Source organism: Lathyrus oleraceus, chromosome 6 (genome assembly GCF_024323335.1).
Source record: "Lathyrus oleraceus cultivar Zhongwan6 chromosome 6, CAAS_Psat_ZW6_1.0, whole genome shotgun sequence".
Classification (NCBI taxonomy): domain Eukaryota; kingdom Viridiplantae; phylum Streptophyta; class Magnoliopsida; order Fabales; family Fabaceae; genus Lathyrus; species Lathyrus oleraceus.
In genome coordinates this window covers 495713577-495735491 of record NC_066584.1, presented here as the reverse complement: position 1 = coordinate 495735491, position 21915 = coordinate 495713577, and the positions used below count along the sequence as shown (strand labels likewise).

Below are 21915 nucleotides of genomic sequence, written 5' to 3'. Positions count from 1 at the left end.
AAGGTGGAAGAAGTGAACATTTGACTTGGTACTTAGAAAATTTTCAAATATGTTTGATTTTCCAAACTTGCACCTCAAAATTCATCATGATCTAAGCTTCAAATGGAAAAGTGTTCAACATGAAAGTTGTTCCCTGTGATATCACCTTTCCAAAAAGTCCAATATCATCTCGTTTGGCCAAGAAATGAAAGACTTGCGCATGGGTTTTTTCAAAGATCCATTTGGATGAATTTTACCTTCACTTTCCAGTTTCAAATGCATGGCCATATGACATGATTTCAGCATTGTACACAAGCATTTTTGGACTTGAATACATCACTTGATGGGCCTATCACACGCCCATGCAAGCATGCAATGCAAATTGCTAAATTTGGCAAAATTTGGAAGTGTGTGGAAATGAATCACATTGGCTATAAATACAACCCTCATGGCTCAGAGTAGAGGACCTCATGCCCAAGCTTTGAACCTGCAATCCAAACCCTCACCATTAAAGGATAATCTTGAAGGTTTTCATTTGAAAATCGAGCTTCAAATCTCATTCTGTTTTGAGATTGAAACTCCAAGAGTTCAAGCTTCTCTTTGATCTTAATCACCTCCTACAAGCTTCTGAATCCAAGTCAAGGACAATTGGGATCAAGATCAAGCAAGGTTGAAGCTCTTTTGAAGGTAATTTTTCATAATTTTCATCTCTTCGATTCTCTCTCAATTCTTCATTATTCTTTGTGATTTTTGGTTGGTTGAAGTCCTACCAATGTAGGCAACAAGATTGAGTTGCTTTGAGGTCAAATCGAAGCAACTCAGTTCATGATCCTCAAAATTCAAATCCCTGTATCTTTTTATATACTTGGAATTGGAGAAATTGAGGTCAGATTCGAGCTCTTGGGCTTTTTTAAAAAAAATACATGTCCTTGTTTTTCATTTTAGTGGTGGTTGGTGGTGGACCAGTCCGGTGAGGTCCACCGGAGAAGAAGACCAGAGCCCTAGCTCCGGTGATGTGTTGGCAATGTCCTGAACTATCAGATCTTTTCCCCATCTTCTAATCATGGCCTTCACTTCTAATTACCATACGTGTACACGCGTTGACTGTGGTACATGATGGAGCACGCGTTTTGGACATCAGATCTGCCACCTCAATTAATGAGGGAGATCTGATGGGCCTTTTTTTTTTATTTTATGTTTAATTGCTTTATTTTGTTTAATTCATAATAATTTCATTTTTAATCCAAAAAATATGGGACTTTCACCAAAAATCTTTAAATATTTTTCTCTTTCATTTTCTAAATTAAAATTATTTTTTGGATTAATTTTGATATTTTTCATGAATTAAATATTTTTGTGCATATTTTTAATTGTTTAAAAATACTTCTGACTTTTCAAAAATGATTAAAAAAAATTGTCTAAGGTCTTTGACCTTGTTTGACCTAGGATAAATCTCTTGTCCATGTATTTGGTGTTTTGAAGAGATTTTAGGTTTTGACCAAATTAAATTGAATCTTAATGCATTTTTAATTTTATTTTTAATTGATTAATTGTGTAAAAATTATGTTGAGCCATTTTTATGGTCTTATGATGTTTGACTATTTGTTTGGGCCTTGGTCAAGGTTAATTTGACTTTTGTTGGATTAAAATAATTGGGTTTAGAGGATTGATGAAATGTAAATTTCATCTCCCAAAATGAATGAATGATTTTAATTTGATAAAATTCCTCCAATGACCAATTTGTGTTTCTCTACCTCTCATCCCTCTTCATTTTCATCCCTATTCTTGCCCATTCCTTTCATTGACCAATGAAATCTCAAATATCCTAAGGCTGATTGGTTTATCAATGACCTTGTGTCAGATGAACCAATATAAGTATGGAGGAGATAGGTTCATCCCTCTTGATCTTTTCTTTGAGTGTGTGGTATGTTTTAGGAGTTTGGTTAATTATACCAAATCTCTAACATGCATTAACACCTAAATTTTTATTGCCTTACCTCAGATAGTTGTGACTTCTACATAAGTCCAATTACGATTGCTTAACATATAGCTAAATTTGACCATAAAGGCATATCATTCTAGTAAGTGAGATTGTAAGTCTCCCATCCTTCATGGTATTGTGTGGAAACTTGGCATTTTTTCCATCCTATGGAAGATGTCTTGGTTCAAGGATCCATGCTTGTGAATGGATGGTTGAGTATTCTCCAAAGAATGACTTAATCAATTAAAAAACAAAATACCACTAACATTCAATTAATCTTGACTAACATTTGACTAACTCTTATTAATATTGATTTACTTTCAAGTCATTTACTTTATGCAATTTAACTTTCAGTTATTTATCATTCATTGCCATTTACATTTCATTTAATTTGTTTATGTTTATGTTATTTTTACTTTGCTCATTTGAGCCATATCTTGTGATTGTATATATTTGTTTGTGCATTTTGATTTTGTTTGTGGTCTTAGGACCTTAAAACACTTAATAAATAACAAAAACCCAAAAAAAAAATTGATGGGTTGTTGATCTTGATCTGAAATTTTGGACTTTGGATTATGCAACATTCCCTATTGTTGATTCTAAGTGTTGGCAACAATTTTGGTAAAACAAAGAGTGTTCACAAGATGTCTTATGTGATGTCTTAACATAAGATATCCTATGTACCTGCTGGAGTTCAAGAACATGTGCATGCAGGATTGTTTCAGAATGCCACATACAATACCATGGCTTCTGATATTGGTTGTACCTGCTGGAGCTTAGAAAACCTGTTTGAACACACAACCAAGATTGAGCGAAATATAGAGAGAGAGCTAGGGTTTGTGTCTGTTTAGTCGTAAGACTTGTAGGTCATTCAAGTCATCCGTTGATGATTGAATTGGACTGATTTGTGGTTGTAATTTGTCACTCTAAAGCTGTTAAGCAAGAGTGTGTGTCTTCTTGATCAAAGTTGTGAAGCAAGATCAAGAGTGTGTCTTCTTGATTGAAACTGTGAAGTAAAATCAAGAGTGTGTAATTGAAAAGTATTTTCTTTTCACAAGGGATTTTTGTTTAAAATCACTGGTGTGTGATTGTAAGGGAAGTGAGTGGGTTCTCATATCTAAGAGTGCTTAGGTAGAAATTGCACGGGTAGAGATTAGGTGAGAAAGACTGTAACTTGTTGAAGTGTACAGAGAGTCTTTGAACTAATTCTATTTTAGTGAATTTCCTTCCTGGCTTGGTAGCCCCCAGACGTAGGTGAGTTGCACCGAACTGGGTTAACAATTGCTTGTGTTATTCGCTTTACCATTCTGTATTTTTTATCCATTGTGTGTTAACAGATATTAGTGTCGTGACATTACCTTCGACATCTTATATCTGATACCAGAATTTCAATTGGTATCAGAGCAGGCATCCTGCTCTGGTTCTGGGTGAGATCTAGGGGCAATAATTTCTAGTACAATGGAGAGAGATGAAGGATCTGTTCATAGGCCACCAATTTTGGATGGTTCTAACTATACCTATTGGAAACCTAGAATGGTAGCGTTTCTGAAATACCTTGATAACAAGGCTTGGAAAGTTGTGATAACAGGATGGGTGCATCCTGTCATGACTAAAGAAGGAGAAACCACCTCTGAGAAGAAGCCTGAAGAACAATGGTCCAAGGAGGAGGAGGATCTTGCTCTTGGAAACTCTAAAGCCTTGAATGCAATATTCAATGGGGTAGACAAGAATATTTTCAGGCTGGTAAATAACTGTGAAGTGGCCAAAGATGCTTGGGACATTCTCAAGACCACTCATGAAGGTACCTCTAGGGTAAAGATGTCTAGACTTCAGCTGCTCACCTCCAAGTTTGAAAACTTAAGGATGAAAGAAGATGAAAACATTCATGAATTTCACATGAGTATCCTTGAGATTGTTAATACTTCAGGAGCCCTGGGAGAGAAGATGAGATATGAAAAGTTGGTAAGAAAAATACTCAGGTCACTTCCTAAGAAATTTGCAATGAAGGTGACTGCCATAGAAGAGTCTCAAGACATCTCCAACATGAGGGTAGATGAACTAATTGGTTCCCTCCAAACCTTTGAGATGGGATTGAATGATGGAACTGAAAAGAAAACCAAGAGCATTGCCTTCATATCCAACACAGAAGAGGAAAACAGTCAAAATATGGATAAAGAATGGGCCAATGAAGTTGTAATGCTGGGGAGACAGTTTAATAGATTGTTAAAAAAATGGATGTAAGATCCAAGGCAAATGTCAAGAACATCTCATCTGACATCAACAATGGAAGAAAAGTAAGGTCAGAGGAGAAGCCCAAAGAAGGAAAAGAAGTAAAGTGCTATGAATGTGATGGGTATGGACACATTAGAACAAAATGTGGAACCTACCTCAAGAAGCAGAAGATAAGTCTTGCTGCCACCTGGTCAGATGAGAGTGATACAGAGGAGGCTGCAAATCTTGTGACTGCTTTGACAAGAAGATGGGGATCTGATGAAGACTCAAGTGATGGTGAAGTAACCTTTGAGGAATTGGCTTCTACCTACAGAGAGCTGTGTCATAAAAGTGTAGAGCTGAACAAGCAGGTTTTAAACCAGAAGAAAGAAATAACTCAACTTAAAAATGAGAAGGTAGAATACTTGGAAACCATCTCCAAATTGAAAACAGAAGTTGTGGCTCTGAAGGTCAAGCTAGATGAAAGTCAACAAGTTGAGAGCCAGAAGATAGTACAACTGGAGAAGGAAAAGGCAGAACATGTGGAAACCATCGTCAAGCTAAAAACTGAAGTCATGCTCTTAAACTCAAAACTAGAAGAGACAACCAAGTATGTAAGGATGCTAAACAATGGATCTGACTCCTTAGACAAGATTCTCCAAACTGGACTAATCACAGGAGCCAAATCTGGAATAGGGTACCATAAATCTAAGTCTGAAGGTAGTTACACTGGTTGCAAACCTCAAGCTAAACCTAAATACAGCAATAGTAAGAGCAGTCCTAAGATGTCACATCATATGTCACATCATCAGAAGAGAAAACAGCAGAAAGGCAAACACCAAAGATGGAGATGTCATTACTGTGGGAAATTTGGACACTCAAGGCCCTTCTGCTATAAGCTGTATGGTTACCCTACCCCTGTTCATCAACAGACTCACTATCAACCCAGACCCAAACAACACAGGCCTATCAACAAGAAGCAATGGGTTCCTAAGACTAATGTTACAAGTCTAATAGCTCACAAAGAAGAGTGATATTTTGATAGTGGATGTTCTAGACACTTGACTGGAAACTCAGACTTGATAACTGATCTTCACCCTCATGACTTAAGCTATGTAACCTTTAGTGATGGAGCAAAAGGTGAAATAAAGGGGATAGGCAAGCTTTAGTGTCCTGGAGCTCCTAAACTTGACAATATTCTACTGGTCAAGGGCTTGACTTTAAATCTAATAAGCATCAGTCAACTAGGGGATCAAGGTCTGAATATCATCTTCACTAAAACTGAATGTCTGATTGTTAACAAAGACAGTGAAGTAATTATGAAAGGAATCAGGACCAAAAACAACTGCTACATGTGGAGCTCTCAAATGGATGACCCCTCTAAGATGAGTACAGTTGCGAGAAGAACCTTCAAGGGAAATGAAAAATGGCAGACAAGGATGTTACACCAGAAGCTAAAACCTAACCTCATGGAAGAGAAGGTCATGATGGCCCAAACACCTGAAAAAGGGGAACATATGACTGGTGGTATGCAGTCTGAAGTTAGTAAGAGCTTTGCTGGAACTAAGACACAAGGGACTATGTGTGCAAGGAAAATTGAGATAGAAAAGATATCAGATGAAAGCAACAATTCTCAACCAGGTTAGATGAAACTGCTGATAATTATATACAATGTCACACTCGATGCTTTGACATTGTATTATGACAACCTGTATGGTAGACCTATGTCCAAAGATCATATTCAGCACAACTGGACCAAGTACATTATTTGCTTCCATCACTCATTTAGAAAATATGTGGAAAACAAACTCATAGTTCTACAGCATGAAATGCAACTAACTAACAAGACTGCAAGGGATTTGTATGATGTCCAACTGAAATATGAAAGGGGGAAATTAGGGGCTTGGTTTCTTGAGAAAATATGACAATTAATGTGGAGTGGAAAAGGTAACAAAAATATTGTCTGCCCAATGAAAAGAAAAAACCACATTAATAATGAATCATCTCCTAGTATTGGAAATAGTATCTATTTCATTAGCACGCTCTGCCTGAACACAATTCTTTCCATCTTCATCAATCTACTCAAAGAACCTCAGTTAGGGCAAAGAAACTCTTCTCAGAAGTTCAACAACATGTCTCAACATCCATCAACATCCAGCTCAAAACCCTTTCATACAAGAACTTCCTCCATGGAATTTTTAGATGAAGATTTGATGGACGTGACTCCTCTGCGTATGATACCAGGTGACGTCCCAGGCTCCCCTTCCATGGCTGGAGCTAAGCAAGAAGATGGTGCTGCCAAATGGAAGTTTGGGACTCAAAGAAGGGTAGCTGTTGAAAGAGAATTGGGAAAAGAGGCAGTGGAAGTAAAGGAAGTCATGGAGTTAATTAAGGCAGCTGGTCTTATGAAAACTGTGACTGCTCTGCCTAAGGGTAGCTGAATCACGGTCCGCTGACCAGGCAGCGGAACCCCCGGCTAACTCTGTGTTTATTATTATTGTCTTGTGGTGATCAGTTATGGCCTTAGTTTTCCTTTATTTTGATTTTGGGATTTTAAAATACGGCTTGCGTGTCGTGCCTCTCTTTTAATCTCTTAATGTAACTTCTTTTGTCATCTCACTCCCTCGTATGTAAAACGAGTTTCTTTTATGTAATGTAATATTATGAAGAAAGAGAAGAATGCAATATCAAAGGAGGACAACCTTGAAGATCTTGTTTGGAGAAGCTTAGATCGTTATTAGGTTAGCTTAGGTTCTCTCATTAGCTTGGGAGAACAATTGTACTAGGAGCCATAACTGTTTCATTTTGTATGTATGTTGATGCATGTGAATGTATGTTGATGCATGTGAGAGAAGATTTATATGACAAATAAGCCGGTGAGATCAAAATAATTACAAATCCCCTCAAATTAAATAATAATTTTATGTTTTCCAAGTTTTAGCACTCACCAAGATTAGTATCAAATAATGTAGGTTTCGCCTACGCGAGGTGCATGTTCTATATTAGTAAGGTGCGATGGGAAAATTGTAATATCCAATTGTTAAAATAATGTGTCAAACTTAACTAAACAAATTATAATAAGATTATATACGTTTAGAAGCAAGAGTTAGAAATGATTCATATGATGGATTAGAATAAGGAGTTATTCACCCAACTAGAATATTCGAGAGTAGTATTAGATACAATTGGAAGGAGTTCCTACCTAAATAACCTAGTTTTGTGTAATCCTCCTATGCGAACTTAAAACAAAGTGAAATGTGGATCTCGACCCACTAGAAAATCTTCCAACGGGATTTTCCGAATCATATGGTGAGGGTCATTTGTTTTGAGTAAAATAGTGTGAGCATATTTAATTAAAGGCCTAATTAAATATGTTATTTTAATGATACTTATATTTTCATATTTTTCATGTAGATTACCATGACAACAAACACTTCTAACAACATTTTGCGATCAATCCTTGATAAGGAAAAATTGTCTGGGACAAATTTTATGGATTCACACCAAAATCTGAGGATTATCCTCAAGCATGATAAAAAGTTGTATGTCTTAGAGGAACCTGTTCCTAAAGAGGAACCTCCTAGTTCTGCACCTAAGGCAAAAATAGATGTTTATAAGAAGCATTTTGATGATGCCAATGAAGTTGCTTGCCTCATGCTAACTACCATGAACTCGGAGTTGTAAAATCAACATGAGAACATGACAACGTTCGATATGATTGGACACCTGAAGATCCTCTATCAAGAGCAGGCAAGGCATGAAAGGTTTAAAGTTTCAAAAGCCCTTTTTCAAGGCAAGTTAGATGAGGGAGCCCTTGTAGGTCCCCATGTGCTCAAGATGATTGGGTATATGGAGAACCTTGAGAGGTTGGGTTTTCCCCTCGGAAAGGAACTTGCGACTGATTTGATTTTGCAATCGTTGTAGAGAGCTTCAATCAATTTGTCCTTAATTTCAACATGAATGGTATGAACAAAACTCTTCCTGATCTGCTAGGCATGTTAAGAGCTGCTGAGCAGAATCTGAAGTCAAAAGGGAAGTCCATTCTGATGATCGGAAATGGAAAGAAGCAGAACAAAAGACCTACCAAGCAGGGTGGTAAAGGAAAAGGAAAGGAGGTTGCCAAACCCAAACCCATTGCTCCTGCTTTGGAGCCTAGTGGAGGCATAACAAAGCATGACACCTGCTCCCATTGCGGTAAGACCGAACACTAGAAGAGAAATGTCCAAAGTACCTGGAAGATAAGAAGAATGGAGTAGAAACTTCAACTTCAGGTATTTTTGTTATTGAAACTAATCTATCTACTTCTGCATCATGGGTATTAGATATTGGATGCGGTTCTCACATTTGTACCAATGTGTAGGGGCTAAAAAGGAGTAGAGATTTGGCAAAAGGAGAAGTTGACCTACGAGTTGGAAATGGAGCAAAGGTTGTTTCTTTAGCCGTAGGAACTTATGTATTAACTTTACCTAGTGGTTTAATAATTCAGTTAGAGAACTGTTATTATGTACCTGCAATTAGCAGGAATATTATTTATGTTTCTTGTTTGGACAAGTTTGGTTTTTCATTCATAATAAAGAATAATTGTTGCTCCATTTATTTGAATGATATATTCTATAATACTGCATAAATGAACAATGGACTATATGTCCTTGATCTTGAAATGCCTACTTATAACATTAATACTAAAAGGATGAAACCTAATGAGTTAAATCCAACTTACCTTTGGCATTGTCGATTAGACCACATAAATGAGAAATGTGTTTCCAAACTCCATAAAGATGGACCCTTGGACTCTTTTGATTATGAATCATATGAGACATGCATATCTTGTTTAATTTGAAAGATGACCAAGTCTCCATTCACAGGAAAAGGTGAAAGAGCTAATGATCTTTTGGACCTCATACATACTGATGTATGTGGACCACTAAACATACCAGTCAGAGGAGGTTTTCAATACTTCATCACATTTATTATTGATTTCAGTATATATGGTTATGTGTATTTAATGAAACACAAATCAGAGTCCTTTGAAAAGTTCAAGGAATTCAAGAATGAAGTACAAAACCAACTATGTAAGAATATTAAAACTCTTCAATCAGATTGAGGTGGTGAATATTTAAGCAGAGTTTGATGACCATCTGAAAGAGTGTGGGATTCTATCCCAACTTACTCCTCCTGGAACACCCCAATGGAATGGTGTATCTAAGAGAAGAAATTGAACCTTGTTAGACATGGTTCAATCCATGATGAGTCACGCTGATCTTCCAAACTTCTTTTGGGGACATGCATTATTGACAACATCTTACACACTTAACCGTGCTCCATCCAAAAAGTTTGAGAAGACACCATATAAGATATGGAGTGGTAAGAAACCACATATGTCTTATATGAAGATTTAGGGTTGCGAAGTTTTATGTGAGACGACAAATTTTAACTAAGCTTGAGCTCAAATCTGGAAAATGCTTATTTGTGGGGTATCCTAAAGAAACAAGAGGATATTACTTCTACAATACTTCTCAGGGCAAAGTGTTTGTCGCTTGAACTGGAGTCTTCCTGGAAAATGATTTTATTTCCAAAGGAATCGGTGGAAGGAAAATAGAGCTTGAAGAAATTCAAGAATCACAAAGCATTGACACACCTATGGAGGAATTAGAGCAGGAAACACTAGTAGTTGTGGAAGATCAACCTGCTCAAGTAGAACAAGACCAACGTAGGTCAAGCAGGATACATCACCTACCTGAGAGATATGGATATCTCATAACTGATCAAGGTGATGTATTACTCATGGATCAAGATGATCTTGTGACATACCAAGAGGCCATAACTGGTCTTGAGTCTGACAAGTGGCTAGAAGCCATGAAATCTGAAATGGATTCCATGTACACAAACCAAGTTTGGACCTTGGTAGAGCCTCATGTAGGAGTTAACCCTATAGGATGCAAGTGGGTCTTCAAAAAGAAGATTGACATGGATGGTAAGGCACATACCTATAAGGAAAGACTGGTTGCAAAAGGATATAAACAAATTCATGGGGTTGACTATGATGAAACCTTTTCACCAGTTGCAATGCTTAAATTTGTTAGGATTTTACTTGCTATTGTTACATATCATGATTATGAAATATGGAAGATGGATGTCAAAACTGCTTTCTTTAATGGAAATCTTCTTGGGGATGTGTACCTGACATAGCCTGAAGGATTTGACATACCAAAAGAAGCCCAAAATATATGCAAGTTATAAAGATCAATTTATGGATTGAAGCAAGCTTCCAGAAGCTGGAATCCTCGTTTTGATGAAACACTAAAACAATATGGATTCACCAAGAATGAAGATGATCCTTGTGTCTACAAGAAGGTTAGTGAGAGTATTATCGTCTTCCCGGTATTATATGTACATGAAATATTACTCATTAGAAACGATGTCCCTACCTTGCAACAAGTAAAAAGTTGGTTGGGGAAATGCTTTTCTATGAAAGACCTAGGTGAAACAACCTATATATTAGGAATCGGGATCTATAGAGATAGATCATAAAAACTGCTTGGCCTAAGTTAAAGAACATACATATACAAAGTGCTGAGACGCTTTAATATGAATGATTCCAAGAAAGGATTCATACCTATGCAACATGGCATGTGTCTATCAAAAACACAATCCCCTTCAAATAAGAAAGAAAATGATCATATGAATAAGATCCCATATGCATCTGCAATAGGACCTATCATGTATGCCATGCAATGTACTCGACCAGATGTCTCGTATACTTTAAGTGCAACGAATAGGTACCAATCTGATCTCGGTGATGCTCATTGGGTAGCTGTCAAGAATATCCTTAGGTATTTGAGAAGGACTAAGGACTCATTCTTGATATATGGAGGTCAAGAAGAGCTTGATGTAATTGGATACACTAATGCTAGCTTCTAGACAGATAAGGATGACTTTAGATCATAATTTGGTTATGTGTTATACTTAAATGGTGGCGCTATGAGTTGGAAAAGTTTAAAGCAAGATACAGTTGTTGATTCTACAACTGAGGCCGAGTATATTGCTGCCCCAAGTTCAACAAAGGAAGTTGTTTGGATCAAAAAGTTCATTAGTGAACTTGACATAGTTCTTAGCATTGTGGATCCCATTGATATCTAACGTGACAACAATGATGCTATCGCACAAGCTAAGGAGCCTAGATCTCACAAACGAACCAAACACATACTTAAGCATTATCACCTCATTCGAGAGATAATAGATAGAAGAGATGTGAAAATATGTAGAGTACCTACATTTGACAATATTGTTGACCCATTAACAAAGCCTTTTGTGCAACAAAAGCATGATGGCCATACTAGATCTATGGGCATTAGGGGTATGCCTGATTTGCTCTAGTGCTAGCGGGAGATTGTTGGTGTAAGCCCTAAAGGCCAATACTTTTGATACTTGTATAAAATTATTTATTAATAATAAAAGGTTTTTTATTTATTATGTTCGTTTAATAAAGTCCCTAGAATAGCTAGTCCGTTTAATGTATCAAGTGTGACTTAATCATGAGATCCCATTAAACATAAGGACATTGTTCTTAAAGTATTTGTAATCGAGCTTTGTTGTGAAGTGGGATAACATTAAATCATTAAGACTAATATGTATATAGACTGATGATCACATCTCATGGATCATGGATAAGGATTTATCAAGTCTTAAACATAGGTATGAATATTATGAGTAATATTTATACTGGATTGACCCGCTATGAGAATACTACATAGAATGTTATGCAAAGTGTCATAAGTTGTTCTCATGGTGATAGTGGTGTATACCACCCTTCGACCTGAAACCACTATGGACCCTAGATGTAGATTTGAATGTTTTATTTTTGATCAAACATTATCCGTAATTGGATGATCATAAAGACAGTTGATGGGTACTCCACGAAGCATGTTAAGGAACATGAGTGACCTAGATAGAATTTGCCCATCCTACGTAACAGGATAAATGTATAAGGGCCCAATATTGAACTGGACAAAGATGACACGGTCTATGTCTTGTGTTCAATATATACATAAGGGCAAAAAGGGTAATTGTACACACAAGTATTATGACAAAAAGGGATTTGTCAGATTTCATGACATTTTCGTGTCTTGGTTAGGAGTGATGTGTTGCTAGATACCACTCACTGTTTATTATGTTAAATGCGTGATTTAATATAATTTCCAATGTCATGAAAACCTACAGGGTCACACACAAAAAAACGGATTGATGAGAGGTAGAGTAAATAAGGAACACTGTAAGGTACGGTGCACTTAAGTGAATTGTAGAACATCGTAAGGTACGATGCACTTAAGTAGAATACGAAATATGGTAAGATATTACACGCTTAAGTGATTTTTGGTATATCATAAGATATGAGCCACATACACTTAAGTGGACTTTTTTAGCTTGCAACCCATACAAGTGGTTCTATAAATAGAACCCTTGTGTAGAAGCATTTCATTAGATGAAATTTCATTTCTCTTTCTTTATCTCTCTCTCTCTCTCTCTCTCACACTCAAAGCCTTCATTCGTTGCAGCTAGCATTGAAACTTAAGGAATCCGTTTGTATGGACTGAGTAGAGGCGTTGCCACTATTCAACGCTCGTAATCACTCCTTAGATCTGCATCAAAGGTTTCAATCGCCACAAGAGGTAACGATTTCTATCACTGATCTTGCCCATTTGTAAGGATCACTAAAGGAGAATTTTTAATTTTTGTTGCGTTTTGGATCTCAATTTTCCTTCATATACCTCAACCCTAAGGGTAAAAAGACAACCTCATATTCACATAAAAACTAGATACATAAAGTTTCTTACCTTCTTAAGTGAGCTAGATCTAAACCCTACAACGGACCCTAAAAACTTGTAACCACCTTTAATCACTATGGGTTGTCACGTATTGTACTTTTAACAAGTATACATGTTAAATAAATTGCTCAACTATATGCATACTCAAACTGATTTTTGTTTCATTTATTGAAGCAAATAAAAAATTATAGCAAAGATGTATGAGAATGTTTGAGATGATATGAGTTTGAAAAAATTATTGAAAAAAATACCTCTTTTTTATTATAATTTGTTCGATTATATGTCAATATAATATCTTATCTCTTGGATTACATATTTTTTTTACACCTATAATTTTTTATTTCTTTTTCTTTTGAGAGAATCCATTTTTATGAACAACATTATTTTTACGGTTGATTGTTGATGATGCTCATTCATACTAGATACTTCTAACAATATTTCTAATATTTTATTGGTATTTTTAGTTTATTTTGTTTGAAACGTAACAAAGTATGAAATATTTCAAGACTGTGTGGAAAAAGTTTAATTTAATCAAAATCACTATAAAATGGAAGAAAATATGAATTAGATACAAAAATGATGGAAGTTGCAATTATAAGAATTTGAGCAAGACATAGACATAAAAAAGTGGAAGTTGTAGCAATAAGAAGTGGAGCGAGACTTAAACACAAAAATGAAAGAAAATAAGAATTATGAAGAAAAATAATTTTCCTAAGTTTCTTTTTAAGCCAACATTCTTTGAGAGACAATGGAAATATCGCGTCGCACCTATCTACTCAACATGACATGTTATAAAAGGGAAATTGTTTCCAAATGTGAGGGTTCTGAAGTTTAGTTAAAAATTGTTACTTTTGAGTGCCAGAAGCTGAAGGTTAATTATTCATCATCATAGGAGTAAATTCATTTTATTGTAATGTCATTTATCTATTGTCTTATCTCTTTTCATATGAATTCTTGTATCATGAATAACTAATAAACTTGTAATATCATATTCTTAATTTGATTAAAATTTCATTAAAAACATCTCTTTATGAATTGAACTTGATTAATTAACACATTGTATGTTAGTGTCTTCATCAATTTAATTTTCATTTTATTTTATGTTCATTAAGAATTACATGAACTCGGTCTTTTACACACATTTTTTAAAAACTTTCGCTCCCGCTTATTTTTAACCCGTTTTTGAAAATAATTTTTATTAATGGAATATCTATTTAACCCACCATGTTTAGACCATATTCAAACCAACAATTTGCATTAAGAGTTGGTCTTTTGTTCACGTCTTGCTACTTCAAAAGTTGTAAATATGGGAAAGAGAAATTTGAAAGGGGTGTATAATAGAGCACATATATTCGAGGGATAAAACTATGTGAATTGAAAATAGTGCACATTTATTCATTTAATGTCCAGTATATTAAATATTTTTGGTTTCTATTGGAGACAATTATTTTGTCCTAAAAAGTATAGTCAATGGTATTGAAATTAATAAACCCCAAAAGACTGGAATGACGAAGAGACAAAACAAACCTCTTACAATTTGAAAGCTAGAAATATACTCATTTTTGCCATGAGTGCTAATGTGTTTTCTCGATTTCACATTGTAAAATAGCTAAGGCAACATGGGACATTTTGCAAGTCTTTAATGAGGGAATATTCCCTGTTAAACAATTTAAGATTAACATGTTGACAAAAGAATACAAATTATTATGTAAGGAACACAATGAAGCTATGTCGTCCATGTAGATATGCTTTGTTCACATAATTAACAAGTTAGAAAATTTAGGAAAGACTTTATCTAACCAATATCATGCTAACAAAGTGTTAAGATCTATGTTCATGGAGTGATAACCGAAAGTGACTTCTATTAAAGATTCAAATGATCTTAAAAGTCTAGACATTTCCATACTATTTAAAAAGATTAGTGAGCATGAACACGAGTTAAAGATACTCGAAACAAGTGAAACAAATGTGAACAGGAAATAAAAGGTTAAAGAGGAAAATAGAAGAATCTACTTGAAGGACTCCACTTTAAGGTCAAGGTAGAGGAACATGAAGATAACACTGATGAAGATTCTTCTAAATAAGAAGAAATTAGTTTGTTCATAAAATGCTACAATAAATACATAAAGAGAAACTATTTAAGGTATTTAGATTAAAATTTGGTAAAGTTCAGAAAATACAACCCAGCAAAGAAATGAGAAGATAAGAAGAATGAGCAAAGGAACGTGATTTATTATTAATGTAGTTAACCCATACACTACAACACCAATTGTTCGAGTTTAAATAAGTGCAAAAGCAAACAACCTTTCTACAATACAAAAGTCCATAAAGCCAAATGTCGTAGAGCCTATATAGATTTATAAGAAGATGAAGAATTTTTCTCCTCTAGTTCTAGTTCAGATGAAGATGAATTGGTTCATCATGGCTTAATATCACATTGGAATACATAATCACTACAAAACAAACTGATTCACCAGCCCTCTAATAGAGACAAACACTTGGAAATCCCTCGCGCACAAAGGATCCTAAAGAATTACACTAGATAGAACGCAAACCTCCACTATTATCGATAAATGGACATAAATTTAAGATTATTATCTAGAATGAACTCCTTTATCGTAGACTTCTTAAATTCCCTCAACCCACAAATATTGACGGATCCTATGATCATTAACCTCTAACACTCGAACCTACCAATCTCGAATTCATTATCTCTTCTAAATGTACATCATAATTCTTTAGCCATAAATATTTTTTTTCAGACTTTTCTCCATTTAGAGTTCCCTAGGAAATCCCATTAGATTCACCAACAAAGAATACCAATCACAAAGAAAAAAGAGGAGGAGATACCCTATGCTAGACAGTTATGTTAATATTATGTGTATCTCGAACCTCCATTTGAGTATGAGATTGAAACATATATTGCACATAAAAATCAACAAAAATTTTGGGGAAATTAATGCATTCATCTTATGGGATAAAAGAATAATAGTCCTTTGATGATCCTCCACGTATTCAAATAGCAATATGCTAATGTATGTCTTGAAAACTCCTTTTGGAAAAGATAATGTAACACCAATGATCTTGGATCCTTACGATCCATAACACACACACACACACACCTGCATCAACCCCCCCCCCCCCCCCAATATAAAGAATATTCCTTAGGAATAACTAAGGAATCTATAGGCAATGTAAGATCCAAAAGAATATAATGATAATCAAGAGAAAATACATCATTTAGAGTTTGTGGTGTAGAATGAGTAGAAATCTCATAATAGATCGTGGATCTATGTGCTTGCAAGTATGACCATCAATTGGTTTTGATGATGACAATTGATGAAGCATACTCAAATGTCATACTTCAAATGACACAAGGAATGGAAAAAAATACTAGGATATTTGAGTTTAGAAGGTAGTTTATTCTATATTATGACACCACATTCTTCAATCAAAGCTAATGTCTCAGTGTCATATAACTTTATTTTTATTGACAAAATTTGTTTTAGGAATTTAGCGTATTACGGAATTTGAATAGAGCTTCTGTGAAAGAAATATTTATGTGTAATTTCTTCAAGTGTTCCATAAATTTTTTAAATTTCTCCTCAATTTTAGATTTATTAAACCTTTGTGTAATTGAGATGAGAGGTTTGCAATAGAGGTAGAAAGATATAAGTTTTTCTTTTTCCTCCTCTACCACTTCACTAATTGGTTGGATTTTTTCAGCCTCCTTGCTATCACTCTTATCTTTCTCTTCAGGGTCCTCTAGTTGTTTCCCATTTCTCAGAGTGACGGTTGCCTTGGAAATATCTCAGGAGATTTAGAAGATGAGGCAACTTGTTGTGCTATTTGGGAGATTTGAGTCTCTAACATTTTATTATGGGTGACCATAGAATGTACCTTATATGCTAATTGCCTAAGGATTTCACTTGTGTGCATATTCTAGTTTTTTGAATTCCTCATTTTACCTTGTTTGAGTGATCAAAAAGATTTCAATCATATTTCCAAGGTTGGAATTTATAGGAACATTAAAACTCTTTTGTCTTTGAAAACCAGAAGGTTCGACTACTTGTCGAGGAGAGTTATATTTGTAGGAAAATTTTGAGTGCTCCACCCGGAGTTATACATATTAGCAGATAGATTTACTCTTTGAGGATTGTTAAGTAATGAACATTCTCTCGACTAGACTATCCATTTAAGATCATTTGACACTCAGCGCCAGTATGGCCAATAATCCCACAGATTTCACAAGGCGAAATATTATGGGTGACAACATTTACATTCAATTTATCAATTTTTTTTAAATAAAGCATCAACCTTAGAAGCAAGATGATATGAAGCACCAACTTCATACATTCCTCGTTTAGAGGGGGTGAATGTTCACCAGAGTTTTTGTCACTTCCCCATTAGTAGTGATTTTGTGTCATATCTTCAATTAAAGCATATGCTTCCTCTATATTTTTGTTTACAAGTATTTCTCATGTAGTTGCATCTAATGTTATCCTTGTGGTGTACATGAGACAATTGTAAAAAGTATGAACAATTATCCATTTCTCAAGCCCATGATGAGGGCACAACCTTAACATTTCCTTAAATTTCTCTCATGCCTTGTAGAGATTTCTGCCCTTCTGAGTAAAACTTATGATTTCTCAGTTGGGTTATTTTACTAGGAGGAAAATGTTTAGTAAGAAAATTGATTTGTAACTAGTCATATGTAGTGATGAAATCAGAAGGCGGAGAATGTAGTCAGGCTCTGACTCTTTCTATTAACAAAATAAGGAAAAGTTTGAATCTTATGGCATCAATGGTTACTCCATTTAGTTTCAAGGAGTTGCAATATTCAAGAAAAACTAATAAATGGAGATTCAAATCACCCGTTGGTGAACAAAAAATGGTTTTGTTGTACTGTAGACAACATAGAAGGTTTTAGATTGAAATTATTAGCACCCATCGTAGGACACGCAATATTGGAATGTGGTTCCTAATTGTTTTGGGAGGCATAATCTTTAAAGTGTAATTCTCAGTCGTGGCTTATTCTCTACGTCTCTTATGAAAATATCTTTTAATCTCAATGATTAATTTAATCAGGTCACCAAGAGTTCAGACTCTTCGTATTCAACAAAGAACGATAATATTTGATAAAAATTAAAATTAGAATAAATCCCGAACAAATGTGTCAAAACTTGATACTATTTACAAGTGCACAATTTATACCAAAGAAATAAATATCATTCCACAAAAAAAGTAATTGTAATTTAATTGACGTGGTAATTCTGAATTGTTTTTAAAATTATGATAAAAGAGCCTTAAGACTATTATTATTTACATGAAAAACATTATATAAATCTCAATTCCCTATTCTATTACGAGAATTCAACTTTTACACTAATTATGGTAGATTAAATCTAATTGTATTTTTTGTGTTCCAAGAACTTAATTGAATCCTCATCTTAAAAGTCACCCAAAAATTAAAAGAAAGAAAAATATATTTAAAGGGAATTATCATGTAACACAATTTCATAAAGTTTTTTCATATAAAAATTGATTTATTTTTAAATATGGAAAAAAATATAAATATGTTATTTCACTGTAAAATTAATTTTATTTTTCAAGTATAAATGAAATTCTAAGACAATAAAATCATGTATTTTTTCCTTGGCACCCTTTCATTTTTGGTCCATCAAGAAATGTTTGAAATATATCTTGTAACTTTTGGGGAGTAAAGGAGATAATCTCAATTGTTACCGCCACTGAATGGTTAATATTTATATTAATTTATTTAATAATTAAGCCCTCTGCCACAACGAGTCGATATGTCCGAGTGGTTAAGGAGACAGACTTGAAATCTGTTGGGCTTCGCCCGCGCAGGTTCGAACCCTGCTGTCGACGTTTTTCAATTTAACCTTTTCTTCTCTTTTCATCCTTTTTATAATATATGGGCTGTAATGTATCTCAAATAAACAAAACTTAACCCATTAGAACATGCAAATGGGAGTGACTTTTCACACCTCTTTTTTCCCCCTACACATCAATTCGTTTGGAGTTTTTGTTTGGAGGTATATTTTTGCACTCTTGGATCACTCCTAAAAATTAACTAGAAAATTTTTCTCCCAAACTTGACTTTTAAATTATTTGGAATAAAGAAAATTGATCTTTGTTATTATTTAAGATGCTTTGTGATTGAGTTTAAAATTTTAATTTCAGTTAAGCTATCTCGTTTGCTATATAGATGCAACATGGCAATTAAAAATCTCAATTGAGACTTTTCTTTTATTGTTGGTAAAAGTCTAACAAATCTATTTGTTAGATAGTTCTAAACACATTAAGAAATTTAATACGTGGAATAACAACTAAAATAAATGGTCACAAACAATACAATAATTAATAAAAACAAAAATATAAAGAAATTTGTACAATAACTAATAAAAGATAAGAATATAAAGAAATTTGTTTATTCAATTTATAAAAAAATTAATTTATCATGAGGATATAACAATTCTCTCATTCACTACACTTCTAAATATTATTATAAGAGATTACAATGAATTACAAGAAAATAATAACTCAAGTTTTCAAGAAAAAACAACTTTATTTTCTACACTTTGATTAAACAACAATTTCATATTCATGCTATGGTTTGTGAATGGTTATGATATTGGTTTTTGAATACGCATTTAAAAAAAACCATGCCAAAATGCAATGGATTTCAAAGTTTCTGATTAAAGTCATAAACCATTTGAATGCTCCAAAAATATCGTTAGTGCTCTAGAAGGGGTCGATTATTTTTTGAGTGAAAGCTAATACAAATGACTCTCTAGTTGATAACTCTTTGGAGTGTGGTTCTATCTTCTCTGATTATTTGGCTAATTTTTGGGGGGAAGTTGCCTTGAAAGTTCCATACAATTTGGTTTTGCACGCAGAGTTGATGACTATTATTTTGGCTCTGCAAAACGCGGTTACTAGAGGTTGATTGAATATTTGGATTGAAAGTTATTCATATGTAGCTAGTGGGGATTTTCAAAAGTCGGATATAGTTCCTTGGAATTTACGGAATAGATGGGACAACTGTCTGATTAGTATTAATGTGAATTGTTTGCATACATATCATGAAGGAAATATTTACGAAGATAAATTGACTTCTTCTAGTCATTCGATAATCAATTTTACTTGGTGGACTTCCCCTCCATACTGTATCAAAGAAGAGTTCCATAGGGATAAACTTGGATTCTCTGGTTACTGATTCTCTTAGTTAGTTTATTTGTTTCTTTGCTTTTGTTTTTCGGGTTTTGTCTTAGTCCCCTCTTGTATATATATCTTGTTTTCTATTCTATTTGTATATATGAGCTATGGGCAAAGGATTAGGGTTTTTAATGGTGCCAATATAGTTAAGATGTTTAGTTTCCCCCTGATGTCAATATGCTCTTAATTTAGTTTTAAAAAAGTCATAAACCATAAACATGAGGTATGCATACTGGATTAACGAATCATTTAAGGCTTGTATAAATTTTGTTTGAGAACAAACAAAAAGATAATTTGAGGAGAGTTGATGAGTGTCAAACTTACTCATTTATAGTATGCACTTATTAAATTGAAACACAAGAAATCATTTGAAAAGCCTCCAATTTATCATAAAAATAAGATAAAACACATGTATGAACATTTTAATTGTGATATTATTGAGTACAAATGAAATCACAAACTACACAATCTCATAGCAGAAAACTCGTTGAGCAGGGAAAAAGCTTGCCCAACCAAAGATATGGCAACATAGGAAAAAAACATGGTAACCTTGCTGACTCAATCTTGCCAGATGAAAAAATAAGTTTGCTAGGTGAGCACAAACGACTAAAGATTTCTTTCAGGCCAAATTACTTCATGCTAAAGCAAGGCAACTTACTAGGTGAGGTGACAAGCTTGTCAAGCAAGAAAAGGCAGTTTATAAGACCCCTTGGTTAAGTAACTTAGGGGTGAAAGAAGGATTTTCTCGCTTGGAGAGCAGGGAGGCTCCCTAAGAAAGATAAGGCGGCCAATCTCAACTTGGACAAGTTGAACAAGACTTACTGATGAAGAAAGCCAAGCTCGCTATGCGAGTTAAAGATCTCTCTAGGAAAGGATACCTGAACATAACTCTATAAATAGAGTTCTCAATCAGTTCAACATTAATCACTCCATAATGAATTTATTCCAATATTCAGTACGCTATAGTTAAAACTCTGGAACAACAAGAGAGAATTGATAGGAAAATTACCAAGAGAGATATTGAAGAATCGAAGGTTGACGCTTTGTTTGGTCGAGAAATTATCGTGAATGCTTTTTCACCTCTTTATTCCTGGTCATCATTGTAAATCTACTATGAGTAAAAGTAATTAAATTTTCTTTTGTTGGGGTTAGATGTAGTTATCCAAAAATTCATGTATTCGTATTGATCAGGGCATTATGCATGTTCTAGTTACTCATTAATATTGATGTTTATCTTTGTTCTTAATGTTTGTTATGAATTAGATACTCATAACTTGTTATAATGGTCTTGAACTGATATTGAGAGATACTCTTCTTTACTAGATCAAAGATTTTCATTTGTTAGATATTAAACTCTGTACACAAATTTAGGTTTAACATTCACATATATTATAAAATTTTAATGTCATCGTATTAGTTTACTAGCTTAAAAAATGTCTGTTAGGCAATACGATTGATTTCACAATGTTTTTATACATAAACAAAAATGCACAACGATCTATGATAATATTAATTAATGGATAAGAATATACATATTTGCCTAAGAAAATACATGAAGATATGATAATGAAATCTAACTCCAACAATCTCAATTTTATCTGTTAAATCTTATTTTTGTTCGTCGTTATTTTTTACTTAGTTATTAAATAATCAAATTTTTCAAACAACTTTGCTTAAAAT

The 21915-nt window shown here is 34.1% G+C and overlaps 2 non-coding genes across 2 annotated transcripts; both read left to right on the top strand.

Moving 5' to 3' along the window:
• The first annotated feature begins 17553 nt into the window (after positions 1-17553).
• Positions 17554-17656, top strand: LOC127098791 (small nucleolar RNA R71). Its single transcript, XR_007793486.1, has one exon. It is a non-coding gene; the product is annotated as a small nucleolar RNA R71 (small nucleolar RNA).
• A 1147-nt stretch (positions 17657-18803) lies between these two features.
• TRNAS-UGA (transfer RNA serine (anticodon UGA)) lies at positions 18804-18885 on the top strand. The gene has a single exon. It is a non-coding gene; the product is annotated as a tRNA-Ser (tRNA).
• Positions 18886-21915: the final 3030 nt, after the last annotated feature.